Source organism: Onychomys torridus, chromosome 9, assembly GCF_903995425.1.
Source record: "Onychomys torridus chromosome 9, mOncTor1.1, whole genome shotgun sequence".
In the NCBI taxonomy this organism is placed as follows: Eukaryota; Metazoa; Chordata; class Mammalia; order Rodentia; family Cricetidae; genus Onychomys; species Onychomys torridus.
The window spans coordinates 99,338,964-99,359,799 of NC_050451.1; the positions used below are offsets into that span (position 1 = coordinate 99,338,964).

The following is a 20,836-nucleotide window of genomic DNA, read 5'->3' on the forward strand; positions in this document are numbered from 1 at the left end:
ATTATCTCCTTACATACAAATAGCATATAAATGCATCGTGTATCATGTTTTCTAAGTTTTCTCATTAATAACTAAATGTATTTTGACCTCACTTCACTTCCTTTAAATGTACTGTCTTTATGTAAATTTTTGTGCATGTAAATTATAACACACTGGTAATGTTCAAGTCACATCCTTAGACAGTTTTCCTAGATTTTGCTGTTCAAAGGAAGTCAACATGTGAAAAACAAGATTATCTGATTCTACACCTCTTTTTGCCTGTGCATGAATTAGTGCCTATTTTTCTCTATACATATCTTTATTTTCATGAAATCATTTTTAATAAGCACAATGGATCTGGCAGCCTAGCATCCTGTCACTCTCATTATAACACATTTGTCAGTTTAACTTTCATAGAACACATTTTAAATGCCGAGATATGGAAAATCTGTCCTTACTAACAGATCCTATTGTGGAAACTTTATATGCTTCTGTTTACTCTCAATTTTCCATTTAAGATTTAATTTTAAAATTGATTTTCCCATTAATATTTGTGAAATGGTCTTTCATAACTTGTATAGTTATATGATCAAATTAAGAGTTCGATAAATGAGGACAAATGGAACCAAAATCCAGTAAATGGGAAGGAATAATAAGAGAAAAGCAGATATCAATAGAGTAGAAAATGAAAACAAGTAAAGAATTAACAGCTCTAAGAGGTGGTTCTGTGAGAGGATAAACAGGTCTACAGAATCTAGTCCACAAAACCAAAATACATAAGGAAATTACACAAGTGTGGTGGTATTATGTTCCCAGAAATATTGTGTGTTCCCTAAAATAAACTTATCTGGGGTCAGAGATCAGGACGGCAACAATATTAAACATGAGGATAGGCAGTGGTAACACGTGCCTTTAATCCTAGCATTTCAGAGACAGAAATACCTCTGGATTTCTGAGTTCAAGGCCAAATTAGAAACAGCCAAGCAACATGCCTTTAATCCCAGAAATCCAGCCTTTAATCCCAGGGAGTTACTGCTGAAAGTAGAAAGATATATAAGGCGTGAGGACCAGAAACTAGAAGCATTTGGCTGGTTAAGCATTTGGCTGGTTAAGCTTTTAGGCTTTTGAGCAGTACAGTTCAGCTGAGATTCATGTGGATGAGGACTCAGATGCTTGCAGTCTGAGAAAAGAAGACCAGCTGAGGAACTGGTGAGGTGAGGTAGCTGTGGCTTGTTCTGCTTCTCTGATCTTCCAGAGTTCACCCCAATAACTGGCCTCAGGTTTGATTTTATTGATAAGACCTGGTAAGGTTCCTGCTACATTACAAGGGGGCAGAAATGAAGAGGGACCATTGCAACAGAAACCATATTTGTATCTCTAAGTAATTTATTTGTGCACCGTTTTCTTTTTTCTTTTCTTTTTTTTTCCAATGGAAATATTTAGACATATCAATATTTCTGTCTGGGCTGTTTTCAATGTGTCCCAGAATGTTTGATATGTTGTGTTTTTATATTCATCTACTTCTAGGTTAATGTTGTTGTTGTTGTTGTTTTATTCTTTGACCCATTCATCATTTACTATTGTGATTTTTAAAAAATCTCTATGAGTCAATGTCAGCTGGAAACCATATTCCTTTATTTTAATATATTTATTAATATTTTGCAAACAAATCTAATTTTGTAATTTGCTTTCCACATGGTTAAATTAGTTCAAAATGTTATGAAATATTTTTATCAACTTAAAATATTATTGAATAAAGCACAATAAAATTTAAACTATGAATGTTTTAAATGTCATGTTAATGGCCAGTATTGGTACAGTTTATTTCTCACAGTGTCCTTCTTAACTCATGGTTGTAGATTATGCTGTGTTACTGTTTATTACAATGAAATGATAGTTTCTTATTCCTACATTAATAAGGTAATACATTCTTTCCATCACCATTTTCTGCCTTTCTTATTACTTCTTGTTTGTATTTCATATTACATATCTTTTCTTCTCCTAGAAGTGCCTTCTTATATCTTTACTTTTAAGTAATTATTAAAATTTTTTTCATTTGACTAAATATCATCTTAAAATTATGAAGAATTTTTTGTTGCATACAGATTTTAAATTCATCTCTTGATTTTTTTTTTAGCACATTGATGACATTGGTCTGTCTCAGACTATCATTGTTTTTGGAAGGTTAATACAACTCATTTAAATAGTTTATGACATTCATTGGAATGTTTCAGGAGTTTTGGTTGTCTACATTTCATTTTCCTAATTATCTTTTTTTCATTTGAGAATTCATTCTTCATAGGAACCATTGAAGTTTTTGAATCTGTGAACACGTATCTTCAGGATGTTTTGGAAAATTCTCAGCTACATGTTACCTCCTTTCTTCTGAATTAAGTAAAACTAAGGTAATAAACTTACTGCATCCTTTTTGCTTTTCCAGTTTATATTAACCTTTTTTTCAGTCAATCTATATAACTAGAGATTTATTTTCAATCAGTGAGTCCCTCTCCACACTCTATAGTGCAGTGTTTGAAAGCAGTATTTTTGAAGGAACAAAAAAAAAAACAACTATATAATGAGGAAAAATATGTATTGATATATTTAAATTTCCATCTCTCCACAAGTGCGTGGTGTGTATGCACTTTAAGAATTATCTGTGCTCAACAAGTAATAACTAAATGAAATCAAAGGGATAATTTATTAAAGAAATGAAATTGTTAGTGAAGGCATAGATATTACCAAAAGTAAGTAATATCACCAAGCTGTTAATAAAAAGATACCATGAAATTAGCAGTCAAATAGCTGGAACTTGAAAAAATTATCCTGAATGAGGTAACCTAGACCCAGAAAAGCTATGTAACAAGGAGGGCTCAAGGGGTGGGGGAATGTGTGGAGTTCCCTGGCAAAGGGAAATTTATTTTTTGGATGTACTGGGGGCAATTGGGGATGGGCAAGAGGGACCAGCTGGAGAGGGGTTAGAGGGGGAAAGTTTATGGAGACATGAATAAAACTGGGATATATTTGGGGTAGGAGCAATGTGGAAAGCTAGTGCACTAGAAACACTCAGAATTCTACAAGGGTGACCCTATCGAGGACTCCTAATAATGCAGGATATGGATCATGTACCAACCATCTTCTGTACCCAGGTAACTTCCAGTGGTTTGAAGTAGGACACCAATCCAGCAACAAAACCTTCTACCTATTATCTTCCTTTCTTGAAAGATATGCTGGGGCAATGCAGGTGCAGAACTTATGATAGTGGCCAAGCAATGATTAGTCTGAAATGAGGCCCATGCCACATGATGGAGCCCATGCCGAACACTGTTTGGACAAATGGGAACCTGAGGCTGGATAGCCCAGAGACATAAAATAGAAAAAAAAAATCAATTAAATGGTTCCTAATGATATTTTACCATACTCATAATTCGGTACCTACTTCAATCATCCTAAGAGAGGCTTCCTTCAGCAGATGATGGTAGCAGATACAGAGACCCACAGCCAGACATTAGGCAGAAAGAGAGCTCAAATTGGAGATCTCTAATGGGTCCCTCCCCTTGGAACTTGGAAAATTCTACAGAAGAAGGGAAGTAAAAAGTTGTAGGACCCAGAGGGGTTGAAGACACTAGGAGAAGATGGTCCGCAGTATCAACTAAGCAGGGCTCTCAGGGGCTCAAGAGATTGAAGTGAAAATCACAGGGTCAGCATGGGTCTGTGCTATATATGTTATGTATGTTATGGTTGTTAACTTGGAATGAGGTGTTTTGTTGTTGTTGTTGTTGTTTTTATATGAATCCTAACAGTGGGAGTAGAGAGAGGTATTTTTGACTCTTTTGCCTGCTCTTGGGACTTTTTCATTCTACAGGGCTGCCTCAACCAGCTCTAACTTGAGGGTTTGTGCCTAGTGTTATTGTAACATGTTATGAAGTGTTCCATTGATTTCCCTGGGAGGTCTGCTCTTTTCTAAAAGGAAACTGAGGAGGAGAGTTGATCTGGGAGAGAGGGGAAGGGGAGAGGTGGACTGGAAGAAACGGAGGGCGGGGAAACTGCAGTTATGATACAGTGGGTGAAAGGAGAGTCAAAATGAACAAAGAGAGAAGGCTGGGGGTGCATCCGCATTTTACCATTACTTTCTGATTAAAGAAAAAAGGTATTAAGTATTAAGACAGATTTCCATTACTGTTGACTCACTTCTTTCTCAGTTTAGCAGCACTCTTGGAACTCGGTCAGGACTTGCTTAGAGTAATGAGTTTACCTTCACAAATCATTGTCCTTTCCTATTTAATCACAAATAAAGCCTCTCTGAACAAGGTCAACAGGCATCCGTATCACTTTTTGAACCTAGAGAGAGCTGAAAAATGGTGGGAATTTATCAAGGGTGTTGTAATGTGAATGACAAACTCTCAGTATTCAGAAAAACTATATTTCATATACAAAATGTGTTCTGTAAAGAATAAAAAGTATGAGAATATTTTTCTATAATTATAACAACAATTGTGACTTTTAAATGTGGGAGAATTTAGAAGCCAATAACTATTTCAAAGAGGGAACAGGTACCAAAACACCCCTAACAATCCCAAAGTTTCAGCTCTGGCTTGGCAGTAGTCTCTGTGCAAACAGTAATGAAAAGATATAATTCTACCCAAATGAATCAAATAAATAGTCCCTAGTGAATAGTTGCAGTAAGTAATTTTTAATACACTAATGAGTTTCAGTGTATTTGCATAGGAAGAAAGAAGTGGTTTGCATCACTAATACAGAAATAACTGCATCTGCAACAAAAAAGAACCTAGGGCTAGGAAGAAGACTCAGTTGATAAAGGTGCTTATCGCAGGTCTCAAGAACTGTGATCCATCTTAGGAATCCACACAGTAGAAAGAGAGAGTCGGTGCCTAAAAGTTGCCCTTTCACCTGTACATGCAGACCTTGGCATGACACCCCCTTACAAACACACAACAAGGAATAGATATATTTCACACCCTAGAGTTTATTTAGTAATCAAAAAATGATCACATGTTTATTACTATTTATGAGTTTTCATAGCATCAAATGCAAGAGGGGAATTTTCTTAGAGGTTTGATAACCAGGTTAATACACTTCCATCAGTACAGATCCTGGGAGAGAGTAGGCAGGCTGAACAGCTGCACAGTAAATACTCCACCTAATCTAAACTATGGAGGGATTGACAAACACACTCATTTATGACGTGAAATATCAATTATTTCTCTGCCTTTCCATTTCAGTAAGATTTCTAGATTTTTTTTTTCCCGTTTATGTGTTACATAAAAAACCCTTCCTGTTTTCAACATCCTTGGATAGGACGGATAATTTTGCTCAATTATTCTCCATCAATTCCAAAGCAATGGGGTGGAGAACCTAAGAGAATGACATTATAAAATTTGAAATTAATGATGCATTGACTGGGAAGTCTGGCCTTAAATCTAGAGAATAAACAAACCCCAGCTGGTTTCACAGGTGCAGTGCAGGTGGGCACTGGGAAGTTATTTTGAACTGTATGAAATGTGGTTCTTGCTATCTCAGTTGAAACTATAGTAGTAAATTGTGAGGATATATCATTACATTCTAATTAAGATTCACTTCAAACAAGATAGCTCTTCAATGCATATTTTTTCCCAAATACAATGGTGATATTTTTAAGGTGTATGAAAATGTACATATTTCTGCATTGTTGTTGTTATTGATTGTATCTATTGTTAATAAATGTTATAAAAATTATTTCAAAAAGAAATACAATCAATTCTGTACCATTTATTATTCTTAAAATTTGTATTTTATTTTTAAACTCTGAAAATAAAATCATTATAAATAATTAGTGTAGATAATATGACCCCATGATTCTCCCATACTTAACTGCTAGATTCATAGAGTATCTTCATTTCAGAGGACACTGGGACCTGAAAAGGATGAAAAAGAGAAATTACAAGTCAAGAAGTATGATAAGTATTATCTTAGACTGGATACCAAGCTAACATCAGCTTAATTTCTTGTGTTGCTAGTAGACAATCTTTAGAAGCTGTGACTATTGTGTCCCTTTTAACTTACATGCTTCCTTTCTAAAAGCATGGCCCCAGCTTACTCAAGATGCAAACATCAAATAAACTCTATTCAAATCCTGGTTAGAGTATACTTGAGTGTGGTTACTATCAGATGCCCAGTGGAGAGCAGAGAGATGACTCTGGTTGAGAGAGCATTTGCTACTCCTTCAGAGTCCTGAAGCCTACATGCCAGGACCTGAACTGGGTACCCTATAACTGCCTATAACTCCAACTCCAGGGCTGCTCCACCATATTCTGTTCTACTCAGGCACCTGAAACCATGTAATATAAATTTACAGAATTATATCTTAAAAAGAAATAAATTTTCCAGTGATGTGAAATAAGAAGAGCCCAAATAACTTTGGCAAACAGAAACAGCCATCAGAAACATGATGGTAATTCAATTCAATGTGGTAATCTGCATGGGACTTGGGAAGAGGAAAAATATTAGACACATCAAACACAAATATAGTAGGATACCGTTATTTTTAATAGTTAAGCAGTATGAAATTTTTTTTCAAGACAGGGTTTCTCTGTATAGCTTTGCGCCTTTCCTGGGACTCCCTTGGTAGCACAGGCTGGCCTGGAACTCACAGAGATCTTCCTGGCTCTGCCTGCCAAGTGCTGGGATTAAAGGCATGCATCACCACCTTCCAGCGCAGTATGAGATTTTTAAGACAAATATATAAGGCAACTAACCAGTTAATAATAAACAAAACTGAAATGCATAGGAACTCTCTTTTATTTTCAAAATTTTATTGTGATACATGAGTGTATTTGTAAAATATAGTTATAAATGGTATGAAGGCTGAGTACTCTGTGACTTTATGACAAAATATTTAATGTCTTCTATTTTCTTCAATCCATTTAGTGATTATTTTAATTTGTTTTCAAACTAAACATTTTTTGAAAGATATATTTATCCTATAAACATTTGCCTTTTTCATGAAATTTAATTTTAGTTAATTTAGTGGGGTTATTTCACTGCTGAGAGAGCTACATATATATTTTCAAACATTGTCTACTTTTTCTTTTCTTCTTTTTTTCATTTTTTTTTTGTTTTTTTCGAGACAGGGTTTCTCTGTGTAGCGTTGCACCTTTCCTGGAACTCACTTGGTAGCCCAGGCTGGCCTCAAACTCACAGAGATTCACCTGGCTCTACCTCCCGAGTGCTGGGATTAAAGGTGTGCACCTCCATCGCCTGGCCTTTCTGTGTTTTTTTAAAACCCAATAGTTCACTACACTGATTGTCTTAGACAATGTCATATAAAAATAGATACACAGTTGTTTTTTACTTATTTTCTGCCATATATTCCTGAGTTTGTCTGCTGATGGGATCTGGAGAAGAGGCAGTCATTGTTTTAGTTCTATCCTCCATCATCAACCTACCAGTCTTCCATGGATAGCTTCAAACCCTGGGCCACATAGAAACTCGTTGGGTCACTAAAAAAAAAAAAAAAAGATATGAATGTGGGCAGGAGACCTGTGTGGTAAAGAAAATGGAGAAGAAAGCAGATATAATAGGGTGAATAGTAACAGTTATCATAATGGACCATAAAATACATGCAAAGCTTAAAAATGAGTTAACAAAACTTACAAACAAAACAAAACAAATAGAAGATAGAGATTAGCTATTTTCAGAGCACAAAAAGATTTTTACTCTGGAATTACAGTAAATAATTATTTTTAATGATAGAGATTTCATTTTTCTGGAAATTGAAGATGGGAATCTGAAGAAATATTTATTCAATGATATAAAACTTTGAGTAGACAGGAAAAAATGTACCCATTGCATTTCCTAGAAATTATTTCTGTCATATGGTTAAAAATGACTGTCAAACATACAAGGATGTCTGAAATAAGTATTACCGAAGTGAAGTTTATTATTCATTCATGTAAGTGAGGAAAGACAAAAATTAGTAGAGCCACCTTAGATTAGGCCTCCTTTACCCCGAGAATCTGAGATTCTTCCTTTTTTAGCATCCTCATATCTCTTAATGTAGGCATCACTCATGGTCTGGTCTAATTCTTCAAGATGTCAGTATTTTATATGTAAAACAGTAAATAAATGAGAGAGAAGGGATGAAACATGAGACCATCTGTTGGAAATATTGACTTTTAATGACCATTCCCATTTAACTCACTGACCAAAATATGTTGACCCTTCCACAGAATGGAACTGTGATTCTTGCTTCTAATAACATTATAACATTATAATTTGTAGACTCTTCTATGGTTTTTCAAATATTTAACCACATGTTTATGAAACGATGGACTGAGGGAAATTAACAAATGTGAGTATGGCACCAAAGTCTCCATTCCTTGAGCTACAGACATAAACTCCCCTATGTGCCTCAAGATTTCTGAGAGAAAACTACTTCATTCTTAATTTATTCTCAGTTGTTATTAATCCCCATTGATTAAATATGGTATTTGTTGGATCATGTTTTTATTCATAAATTGAAGAAAGCTAATGTAAAAATATGTAGATTCCACTCAGCTGGCCATAAGAAGTAGTAAGATAAAATATGATTGTAGTGGGTAGCCATTCCAGCCTTGGCCTGAAAGTTCCAACCCCCACTGAGGCTTCAGTAATGGTCACACCTACAAGGCAGGGCTGAGGGAGGAAGCGAAGACCCAGGATCAAGAGGAGAGACTTCTCTTGGTTCCAGGACCCTGGATGCTGGAGGTAGACCAAGCAGAGTTATCCAGAGAACACTGCTGGACTGTGCCATACCTTTCCCAGACCCTGCAACCTATCCCTTCATTTGTAAGTTACCCCACAAAATAAACCTCTCTTTTAACTAGGTGGAGTGGCCTTAATAATTTCACCAATATCTGGCACCCACTGCATGGAGTGGCCTTAAAAATTTCACCAATATATGATATTTTTCCTCCTTTTTTGTATTTCCCCATATTTTTCATATTGTTCCAAATGACAAATGCATTTGGGAATATTTTCCAATAATCCAGCTAAAACACTTCGGTATAACAGAGCATAGGAAGGATAACTAATGCCAAAATTTTCCAAAGTTCTGCAAATCTTTAATTTTATTGCCTTTTGAAAATAATTTTGTCCTGAGTATGGGTGTGTTGTTGTGCATTTTTGATGATTTCCCTGGTTAGAAGAGAGTGATGAACCTCCTGGAGCTGGAGTTACAGAAGGGACACTGAGAACCAAATCCTGTCCTTTTTAAGAGCAGCCAGCACTCAGCCATTAGCCATCTCTTCAGCCCCTATAGCTCAGTTAAGATTAAAGGTAATGTCTGAATGTCAGCAAATAAATTGAACATTAAATAACTTCATTTTAAAAATTGCTTGTGTGTATGCTGTACAAGTATTGTGTGTGTGTGTGTGTGTGTGTGTGTGTGTGTGTGTGTGTGTGCATGCGTGCATGTGTGCAGGTGGCAAGGCGTGCATTTAGATGTGAAAGCACAACCAAGATGCACACTGACAAGCTGTGCATACTGTGGTGACTGGGCTGAGGTAAGAAGACAACTTTCCACATTCATTTCTTTCTGCCATCATGTGCATCCCAGGAATTTAAGGTAGGTCACGATGGTGTGGTAGTTAGTGCCTTTAAGCTCCTAGCCATCTGACTGGCCTCGGTTCATTTTTTTTTAAAGAAGATGCCTAATTAATTTATAGGATTTATTTTCAGTTCAGTCACTATCATGGGACCTGCTTCTGTTTTGAAAATTCCCATGTCTAGTATAGCATTAGCATTAGCATCAGTTAATGTCAATTAAATAGAGTTATAAAAACATATAAAATTGTTTCTTATCATAATTCTCCCAAAATACATATTCTCCTTAATATCCAAATCAGTATGAGAATAGTATTTGAGAGAGAAGCATAAGCAATTGTGAATGCATGACCTGATAGCAAAGAGAACAGTGTACTTAAGCTAATTCAATGTTGTTAGTTCAATTCTATAAGAGAGCATGGCCTTTGAAGATTTTATGACTGGTTTCTGAAAGACATTTTACACCTGAAGAAGAATGTTTTATGGAATAAAAGTTATTTTGCATGCATAAACACAAGCTCATATTTACGAATGAGTCTTACTCAGGGATGTGGGTGATACTCTGTAGTTCCTGCTGACAATCGCTGCAGTAATTCACAGTTTTCATCTCCTCCAACACAGCTGTGAAATCAGCAGGGAATCGTTCAATTATTTGTGATTTTTATATGTTTGTCGGCTAAGTTTGAACATCAAAGGCAAATTTATTCATGTTGGGGCATTATAGAGATTTGTGTCTGTCCCTGGAAGATGTTAGACCTATATGCCAACAAAAGATCCATAAATAATTCTATCTGTAAGAGATGTACATCTCTTTCCCAGTGATGCTTATGCTGCACCAGTCTTGGGAATCTTCGGAACAGAAGGTGATCCCATAACCATGAATAAAGTGAAAATGGATCCTGCAGATTAAGTGACATTTACTTTGAGAGATATGGGTTTTCTGAGCAGAATGTAACATTAAAATGGATACTACTTCTTAATTTAAAACTCTGGCAATGACGAAGGATATGCAATGAAATTGAAAACTCTTTAGATCCATTTGGATTTGGCTCAGAAGAACTGAGTAGGTTCGCAATTTGGGGACCTGTAAATATACAAACATCTCACTGACTGTACCAAATTTTATATTAGTTAAGGTGAGTCTTGCAATGAACTTAATTTCAGAGAAAGTGGCTGCTTTAATTGCTACCCATATCAAATAAAACTGTTAGATTCAATAAAGTTTGATTTTATTTTATGTATTATTATGAAAAAAAACCTTTGGATTATATATATATAGTCATCTCAAAATTCTCAGAATAGATTAACTTCTTATACTAAAATTTCATCATGATCTAGAATACCTTTTATGTATATTTAGCCTTGAGTTTACATGAGGTATATGATTAGATTAGGTAGTTTACTAACAAAAATCATTTTTCTCTGAATTTCAATGACCATGATATTTCTTAATATTTGTAAATGATAAGTGAGAAAAAATTATAAATAACTCTCTCTCTCTCTCTCTCTCTCTCTCTCTCTCTCTCTCTCTCTCACACACACACACACACACACACACACACACACACACATACATACACACATACATACATACACACAAGTAGCCAGAAGTTTTCTCCAGTCCTGCAGAATCTCTCCCACCCATATCCCACAACCACTAGGTCCCAAATAAACATAGACAGGCTTAAATTATTTTAAAACTAAGGTCATGGCAGGCTTCTTTGCTATTTAGTTCTTAAATCTTAAATTAACCCATTTCTCTAAATCTATACTTTGCCATGTGGCTTGTGGTTTACCAGTACTTTTACATCTTGCTTCTCATGGTGGTGACTGGCAGTTTCTTCTCTACTCTGTCTTTTTCCTTCCTCTTCAACTGTTTGGATTTTCCACCTGACTTTAAGCTGCCTTGGCATAGGCCAAATGGCTGTATTTATCAACCAATCAGAGCAAAATGTTTTCACAGCATACAGAAAGGTATTACCTCATAATACACATCTCTTACCATTAATAAAACCAGAGATTCTTTACAAGCTTAAGTGATACTACCATAATTATTGTTAACATACTGGGATAATTTTGGTTAGACAACATGGTAAAACAACCCTAAATTTGAATGTGTTTTTCCTTCAAAATATGTGCTTTAAAGCCTAATCTCCAGTGTGATAGCATGAAAATCAGGAAATTTGGGCTAACATAAACTTTTATGTGGGCTGCACCCATGAGTGGGATTAGTAACCTTTGTACCTTCTTCCATGAGAGAATTTATCAATATAGAAGAAATTCCCCAATCACTGAGAAGGTTGAGTCTACAGAATCTTCCAGAATATTTATCAGGGACTTCCCAGATTCCAGACATTTAAGAAAATAATTTTTTTTTTTTTTTTTATAACTTACTCACTTTTCACTGCTCTCTTGTAAGGACCCATATGTATACAAAAATGAGAAAAAGAAAAGAGTTCTCTATATAGTTTCTGATGAGACTTGCTTTATGTCCTAATAATATACAGCAGTAAATTATAACATTTCATGGGCTTGTGGGAAGAATGTGTATTCTTCAGTGTTTGGGTAAGATGATGTGTCTATGTCTATTAGGTCCATTTTATTATGATGTGTCATTGATTGAGAACTTCAGTGTTGCTAGAGTTTTCCTGGTCCTGTCTGGCCTACAGTCAGGACAAATCTCTTACCCACCAGTCCCACAGCTGCTTAGACCTACTGAGTAAACACACAGAGACTTATATTGCTTACAAATTGTATGGCTATGGCAGCCATCTTGCTATATAATTCTTCTATCTTAAATTAACCCATTTCTATAAATCTATACCTTGCCACATGGCTTGTGGCTTATCAGTATCTTAACATTTGCTTCTCATCATTGCAGCAGGCAGCGTCTCTGCCTCAGCCTTCCACTTCCCAGAATTCTCTTCTCTCCTTGTCCTGCCTATACTTTCTGTCTGGCTACTGGCCAATCAGAGTTTTATTTACTAAACAATCAGAGCAACACATTTAACATACAGTACATCCCACAGCACTTTAGTGTCTGTTTAGTTGGTGTTTTTGTTGTTGGTATTTGTTTGTTTGTTTGTCTATTAGTGAGAGTGGAGTTTTGAAGTCATACAATATCACTGTTAGGACTATCCTGTGGGCTTAGATCTAATATTATTCCACAGGGATATTATCTCTTTTATTGATGTTTTTAATGAAGTGTAAGAGATACACATGTTCTATACCTACCAATTAGCTTCTTTGAGTTTGGTGGGAACACAGAGTCCACTGAAACCTCTTATTTAACTCTGTGTTTTAAAACTCTAAACATCGAATGCCAGGAATTTCTTTCCTGCTGTTTGACTTCTGAGTCTTTGTTCATGTTCCAGGATGCCAGTTGAAGTTGTCAGTAAAATTAAACCAAACTGAGAGAATGAGAATAGATTTTTCTGTAATTTTTCTGGTTCTTTGAACTGCACTTCAAATCTGGGACTGATCACTCTGGCCTTGGTCAACCTACTTGTGAGGTTCATGACAATCTTCCTAGAACTGTGATTGTCAATGATGTCAAATTCACAATGTAACTATGCTTTATCATCACAGTTACTAACAGGATGATGACTTTGGGGCAAGGCCTGATAAGGATGTAGAGTTTGCTTCTTCTTGCAGCATTGTTGATGCATTAGAAAAACATTCATGCATACCTTGGAGACTCCAAAGAAGATGGCCAAAATGCTTAATTAGCTTTTTAAGGTGTTGGGGATGGCAGGCGTGGGGGACAGTATTTCATGTAACCAAGGCATGCCTCTGCCTCATTTAGTTCGTTCCAAGCTCTGTCACTGCACATGGCTGTGTATTCCCTCCTCCCTTTGATGTGGGCTCGAGGAATCTGAGCTCCAGTCTTCACACGTCCACAGTAAAATAATTCAACATACCTTGAACCATCTCCCCAGTCTGACACTGAACATGTGTATTTTCTGGTTCCACCTCCTGAGTGCTGAGAATAAGGGCTTATACAACTAGGTCCAATTTACTTGAAACTGAAGTTTGTTTTAGGACTGCATGAAAACTAGGCATAAAGTCTATAAACTGAGTAACAATCCCTGATGATCCTTAGATGTTTGAATCTTTGCTTACACTATTCTTCTTTATTGTCTACCTCTTCATACTTGAAGCCCACTCCTCACTTCATTCACCTGTTCAGGTATTACTCTGTACATTAACCATTCTGTCTCTCTTTACCATAACACATCATACATTTATTCATCATAATAGTGCCTGTCTGCCTGGTGCCACAAGTTGGCCCATGTTTTTTCTGTGGAGCCCAGGTCTGACTGCCCCAGGCCTGCATGTGGGTTACCTTGTCCCTCCTAGAACGTCATAGTGAGCAGGACCATAGTTCCTCCTTGGAGCCTCATCCATGAATTTCCTGTTACTACTTTTAAACTGGAAGTATAGCACTATTTCTGAGTTATACATGTTTTAAAAGCATTATACACATACATATGTACACATATATACATGCTTTCTTATATTAGGTTTCAAATCTGTTAGCTAGAATTTCAAAATTCAAAGCATTAAAAGTAAATTGTTTATCCAGGCCAGCAATGCCTCCCCAAAGTGGTATAAACTATTGAAAACAATATGAGACATGAGTAACCTTCCTTTGAATTTTATTGCTCAGGTGTATCCAATCGATTAATAAAATGCTATAATTTATTACTGTTGCCCTTGATAGTCCTTGAGAGCTAGAAAATGCATGTCTAATTCTGACAAAACAATGAATTTTGGACATAGGCCACAAAGAACCCAACAGATATCTCAAAGTCTCTTCCCTGAGGACTAACTTCCATGTACCAGAAGGTGCCATATAAACCTCCAAAGGAGGAAATCCATCAACAGTACTACCCAGCTATAATTCTTATGAACCACAACAATTATCAGTAGGCACAGTAGGTCTAAGAAAAAAATAATGGATGCATACCTTTGTGGAAATCAACGACTCTCTATTATTTCTTAAGGGTTGCTCAAAAACAAGGAAATCATGCCTGGTACTGGAAACCTACCAAAATATCGATGTCTACTGAAGCTATCGAACTTGGAAGGGAATCTATAACCACCAATTTGCTAAGTCACCCTAACTCCCATCTACATTCTTTAGGATCTATCCTTGTACCCACCAGTAAGTACACTTCTTAACCCTCACCATGGAAACTTTTCTATGCAACAGATGGAGACTACTGCAGAAAACCACAACTGATCAGTATATAATGGTATGCATCCAAACTGAAAGGACATAGCTACAATAGAAGTCCCACACATACGGCTGGGGAATAATTGCAGAAGAAGGTGCAGAAAAATTTAAAGAACCAGAACTGGAAATTAGCTCTGAGTGTCTGTCTGTTGGAAATGTCAGAAAGTGACAGGGCTCCATAACATGACCTGAGCGAGGAAGCAACAATAGTTATGCTAATGTGGAAGGGGAAAGCTCATGAACTCTCAAATCTGGACAAAGTACTAAAGAATGTTGAAGGCTGAGAGAGAGAATACCAATTTTTTATCAAATACCAAATGGTCAGACCTGAAAAACATATGTATATAAGCAATATTATATAGACAGTTCAGATCATATTGATGTATTTAAAAATTGTATATACATGCATGTAATATATATTAATTTGAATGAGGACAATGAGGTACACGAGAGGGATTAGAGTGATAAAAAGTGAAAGGGAAATGATGTTTTTATATTATAATTTGAAAAGTGTTTTTAAAAAGTTAATGTTATATTCATAATCTCACTGATAGAAGTCATTTTGCAATAAAACAAAATAGACACTTTTACCTTTATTCTCTTCAAACCATTAATTCATCTCTTTTGTTTAAGTATGAAACAGTTTAGATGTGAAAAGAATTGTCTTTATCTGACCTTTCTCTAGTCCTCATTGGCTATGTGTCATGAAAGATATCCATATTATCTTAACTTAATTAATCTTCTGAATATTGAATTATGAAATACATATTTTCTAAGGATTTCAAATGAACTGTAAAATACAGAATTCATTATTAATTTACAATCACTTTGTTGCAAAATTCTCATATTTGCCTCCCCATTCCACTATCGTCATCCCTCCACTTTATTATGTACCTGCAGGGTAGAATACAAATCAGCAATTATTAGGGAAACATAATCACAAACCTATTTTCCCTTTTTTTCAACCACTACCTGTTTATGTTTGTTGATTTTATTTCACCAGGTGAAGCAGCAAGGGAAGTTGAATGTTACCGTAGGTTTGAAACCAGACAATTGCTCAACATAATTCCAGAGAGAATGATTCTGAAACTCAAGAATTTCTGTCGTACAGCACTTTGAATTGAATCACCCCAAGCAGTCTTAACAGATATCCAGAAAGCCACACCTCCATCCATTTTTCACATCAGTGAATTTAATACTTTTCTCCTACCAAACCCAATTTGTCCTCAATTCCTCCTTTTCATTCCATTTTCATTTTTTATATTGCAAATTATAATATCCCTAGATTAACAGCCACATAAAAGAAAGAATACCTGCCATTTATCCCATTTGTGATTTGCAGGTCTATAATAGTTTCTGCTGCAGAGCAGGCTCATAAGTTAGCAATCTTGAAATCCTATTTTATTGCAACTTACTTTTAAATGGACTTCTGGTTCTAAGTGAATACCTAAAACATATTTTCAAAGATAGTGTCTCACAATGTAGCCAGCCTGTCCTGGAACACAAAGGAGTCTTTCTGTTGAAGACTGTCAAATGCTGGGACTACAGGTATTTAACAGAATTCCAGGTATGAATAAAATTTAACATAAAGAAGAAATTTTTCTCCATTCCAAATATTCTAAAACAAACTTTGAATACTATGGCTCCAATTTGGTTATTACAATAAAAAATGTAAGTATATTAAAACAGTTGCTTTGGATGATTCATTGGTAAATAAAACACTGATTGGTCAGCAGCCAGGCAGGAAGTATAGGCGAGACTAAGAGAGAGGAGAATTGGGAGAAGAGGAAGGCAGGAGAGGACACTGCAGTGGCCGCCAGGACAAGGAAGATGTAAGGTACCACTAAGCCACGAGCCACGTGGCAGAGTATAGATTAATGGAAATGGGCTAAATATAAGAGTAAGAGCTAGACAATGGTAGGCCTGAGCTAATGGCCAAGCAGTTAAAATAATATAAGCATCTGTGTGTTTATTTTATAAGTGGGCTGTCAGACTAACAGGGCTTGGCGGGGGCTGGAGAGAAGGTCTCCAGCTACAAACAGTTATATTAACTGTTGTATAGTGGGTAGCCATCCCAGCATTGGCCTGGAAGTTCCAACCCCCATTGAGGCTTTGGTAATGGTCACGCCCACAAGGCAGGGCAGAGGGAGGAGGCTGAAGAACCAGGATTGAGAGGAGAGTTCTCTCTTGGTTCTGGGACACTGGATGCTGGAGGTAGACCGAGCAGAGTTCTCCAGAGAACACCGCCGGACTGCGCCATACCTTTGCCAGACCCTACAACCTGTCCCTTCATTTGTAAGTTACCCCACAAAATAAACCTCCCTTTTAACTATGTAGAGTGGCCTTAATAATTTCACCAATACTGTTGTTGGAAGCATTTCCATTTGAAGGCTAGTAAATTACCTAAAGCAATCTAACATTTTCAAGATACTGATATCCAGAAAAATATTTTAGAAACATTTTCATGCCAGATTAAATTCTTGATTTTGTTTGTTTAAGAGATGTCGTCTGTCAGAATGTGGTCTGTATGTATCATTTGGTATTTAATTACTGTTTATCTTTAAGAGTAAATAAACCTCAAGTTCTTATCTTCTTCATCCATGGAAGTTTCTTTTTCCCAGACCTGACAAGTTAGCCCCGAAGATGAGCCATCAGACCTTATTTTTCTTTGTTTGAGAATCACGTTTCAGGATAGTTGAAGTGTATAAAGAATACATATCAATAATAAATTCAAGTACAAAATACTTTCCACAGAGTCTTTACAGAAGTCTACTTTTATGGTTTAATGAGAAGAAATGTAAACAGGAATAGGTAAGAGAAGGGAAGACACAAGAAACCTGGGTGGGGACAGAAAAGGGAAAGCACACATCCTCAGCTTTGGGTACAGTCATGAAGATTTACTCCACAGTCTCCATCTTGCTATCCCTGGAATATGTGAACCTTAAAGCACATTTTAGAAGGATTTTCTATCTTTCCCTAGACACAGAATTAAGGGCCTGCACAATTTCATATTATACAAAACTGCCAGCCAGGGCTCCCCATTCTTCCGTTAATGTCCTTTTCCTTTTCAGTGTCTTGCATTTCCTGCTCATTCCCTCTCTCCAGACACCTTCACTGTGTATTCAGACACTTTATATTCAAAGTAGGAATTTTTCCATTCTCTAACAAAAATCTGTTTTTCTCAATAACCTTAAGCCTTATACTGGGATAGAGCCTTAGAGCAAAATTATTCTAATTACTTTCTTAAAGCTTCAGGAAATTGAAAATAAAAAGATGAAAATTTTAAGTTCTTCTCATCCACACAACGTATCCGTTTCTTGATCAAGACTGGGAATTCTTTTTTGTTTGCCTAAGAAATTGTCACACAATCAAGGATCATGTAGAAAATATAGACTCATAACTAAAAGTATATTTCCATTTCTTTAAACAAGTTTTTTAAAAAGGCAGAAAAAAACTGCAATAGAAGTATGGAACCTGTTTGTCAGTTATAACAATCAGCCTCCATAGAAGCAATTGGGATACATAAAATGAGATTGCTTGCATTTTTGCTCATCAGGAGAGCCTTCTGGGTTCACTCCCCGACACTTTGAGAAGCATGGTGATTGAGCCTGTGTGGTACTTCAGTGCACAGCACTCTGCAACATTAAATCTACTCTCCTCATTCTAAGGTGTGTAGCTGGTAGTCAGTGAGTTTCTCTACCCCAGAGCAGCATGATTTGCATTTTATTAAATTGTTAACATGCTGATGCTTTAGAATTTGTTCACACATCTTATAAATACTACTGCAAACAGAAATCTATCCTCTACAGTGCTTTGTAAGGAATGGCTGGATTAATCCTATAAATAAATTAATAAATGTGTGTTTCAAAAATTAGTAGAGATGGACACAGTAGCACATGTTTGTAACCCACTCAATTTGCAGACTAAGGTATGAGTATTGCAAATAATTCAGTATCAACTACTGAGTGATTCCCAGACAAGACTGGACTGTAGAGTGATTCCCATACATAGCTGCATGATGTATATAGAGAAATAACACTGTAAAAAAAGATGCACACAAGTTATATTTAACCTATAACATTTCAGGCCCCTGATATGTACTCATAGTGAATTCAACAAAAAAGAAGAATGTAGTGGGCAACTAACAGTGTAGATAGCAATCATCATCTCCAATATCAGTTACATGTTGTGAAATGGTAGTTTCAATTGTAAAGATATAATTTGCAAAACACTAAAGTGGAGATGATATTTGGGAGAGTATTGAAAACTTAGTTGAAGCCAATATTATCATTGTAGGGGGAAAAAACCTTCTTTCTTCTATCAGAGGATGCCTGTTCATCTATGTGCTCCCTCATTTTATGTCAACTTGACACAAGCTATAGTTATCTGAACAGAGGGAACCACAACTGAGAAATTGCCTCCATAACATCTGGCTGTAGAGTAATTTATTAATTAGTGATTGATAGAGGAGACACAACCAATGGTGCCATTCTTGGGCTGATGATCATGGGTTCTATAAGAAAGCAGACTGAGCAAGCCATGAGAAGTAAGCCAGTAAGCAGTACTCCTCCATGGCCTCTGTATCAGCTCTTGCCTCTTGTTCCCTGTCCTGCTTGAGTTGCTGTCCTGACCTCAGCTTCAATGATGAGCAGTGATACAGAAGTGCAAATAAAATAAACCTTTCCTCCCCTGATTGCTGTGGTCATGGTGTTTCATCACAGCAATGGTAATGCTAACTAGAACAACCTAGGAATGCTATCATAAAATTACCCATGTTGACCTATCACCAGGGACTTTGTAATACCATCTAGGTGGAATCTTTCCATTCCCTTAAACTCAATTTTTTCAAAACACAGATTTTTACTTTGAGTAATAAAGACTAAAATAATTTGAGAGAGGCTTAGATGAAAACTGACTTCAATGAAAAAATATATAACTAAAAATAGGCACCAAATTGAGATCCAATATAAACAGAGCCATTTTATCACATTTGTCTCAAACCCAAAGCAAAATACCTAAGGAAACACAGACATATTAATAGGCAGAAAATTAAATGCCAATGTGTAAGATTATTTCAGTATTATATCACAGACCATCTCAGCAAAAAACCAATAGAAAAACAGAGAAGAATGAACTTACAAGCAAAATATGTTTGATAGACTCATATCTACAAGCATTGTATTATATGACAGCTAAATAGTATTAATTCTTTTTAATTTTATACATGAATCATAGTAGAAAATACTCTATATGTTAGTCAAAAGTAATGTTAATATATTTTATAGAAACAAAATTGTACAAAATATATTTTCTAAGAAACGGTGTGCTGAAACTGAACTAAATGTGATTACTCTCTCCCTTACCATTTTTCTTTTCTTTTTTTTAAATTTATTTTTCTCTCATTAATTGCATTCCTACCCCAGTTCCCCTCCCTGCTTTGGTCCCAGCCCTGCCCCATCCCCTCTCCCTCATATCCACTCCTCCTCTTTTCCCTTCAGGAAAGGGCAGGCCTCCCAGGGATATCAACCATACATGGCATGTAAAGTTATAATCAAACTAGACATAACCCCTCATATTGAGGCTGGTCAAGGCAATCCAGTAGGAAGAAAAGGATCCTAAAAGCAGGTAAAAGAGTCAGAGCCACCCCCTGTTCTCACTGCTAGAAGTCCCCCAGGAACATCGACCTACACAACTATAAACATATGCAGAGGACCTAGATCAGACCCATACAGGCTCCCTGATTGCCGGTTCATTCTCTGTGAGTCTCTGTGATCCCTAGTTAGTTGACCTGTGGGCTGGGTTCTTGAGGTGTCTTGACCACTCTGGCTCCTACAATCCTTCTCTGCCCTTCTTCTGCAGGATACCCCGAGCTCTGCCTATGTTTGGCTCTGGGTCTCTGCATTTGCTGCCATCAGTTGCTGGATGAAGCCTCTCTGATGCTAATTAAGCTAGGTTCTGGACTAAGAGAATAGCAAAGTATCATTAGGAATCATTTCATTGACATTTTTTTTCTGATTATGTTTTGTTCTTCCTTGGTCT

General features: G+C 36.3%; 2 long non-coding RNA genes across 4 annotated transcripts in view; one reads left to right on the plus strand and one right to left on the minus strand.

Moving 5' to 3' along the window:
* Positions 1 to 5,806: 5,806 nt before the first annotated feature.
* The window catches only part of LOC118590999, a 226,002-nt gene continuing 210,972 nt past the window's right edge, over positions 5,807 to 20,836 (minus strand). For both annotated transcript variants that reach the window (XR_004945891.1, XR_004945892.1), the window contains 2 exons: positions 7,422 to 7,475; positions 5,807 to 5,891 (listed from right to left, as the gene is read on the minus strand). This is a non-coding gene — a long non-coding RNA (uncharacterized LOC118590999). The remainder of the gene's footprint in view (positions 5,892 to 7,421; positions 7,476 to 20,836) is intronic.
* The window catches only part of LOC118591000, a 54,359-nt gene continuing 42,975 nt past the window's right edge, over positions 9,453 to 20,836 (plus strand). The window contains exons 1-2 of one of the 2 annotated variants that reach the window (XR_004945893.1): positions 9,453 to 9,580; positions 14,565 to 14,725. This is a non-coding gene — a long non-coding RNA (uncharacterized LOC118591000). The remainder of the gene's footprint in view (positions 9,581 to 14,564; positions 14,726 to 20,836) is intronic. The other variant, XR_004945894.1, reaches the window with a different exon arrangement.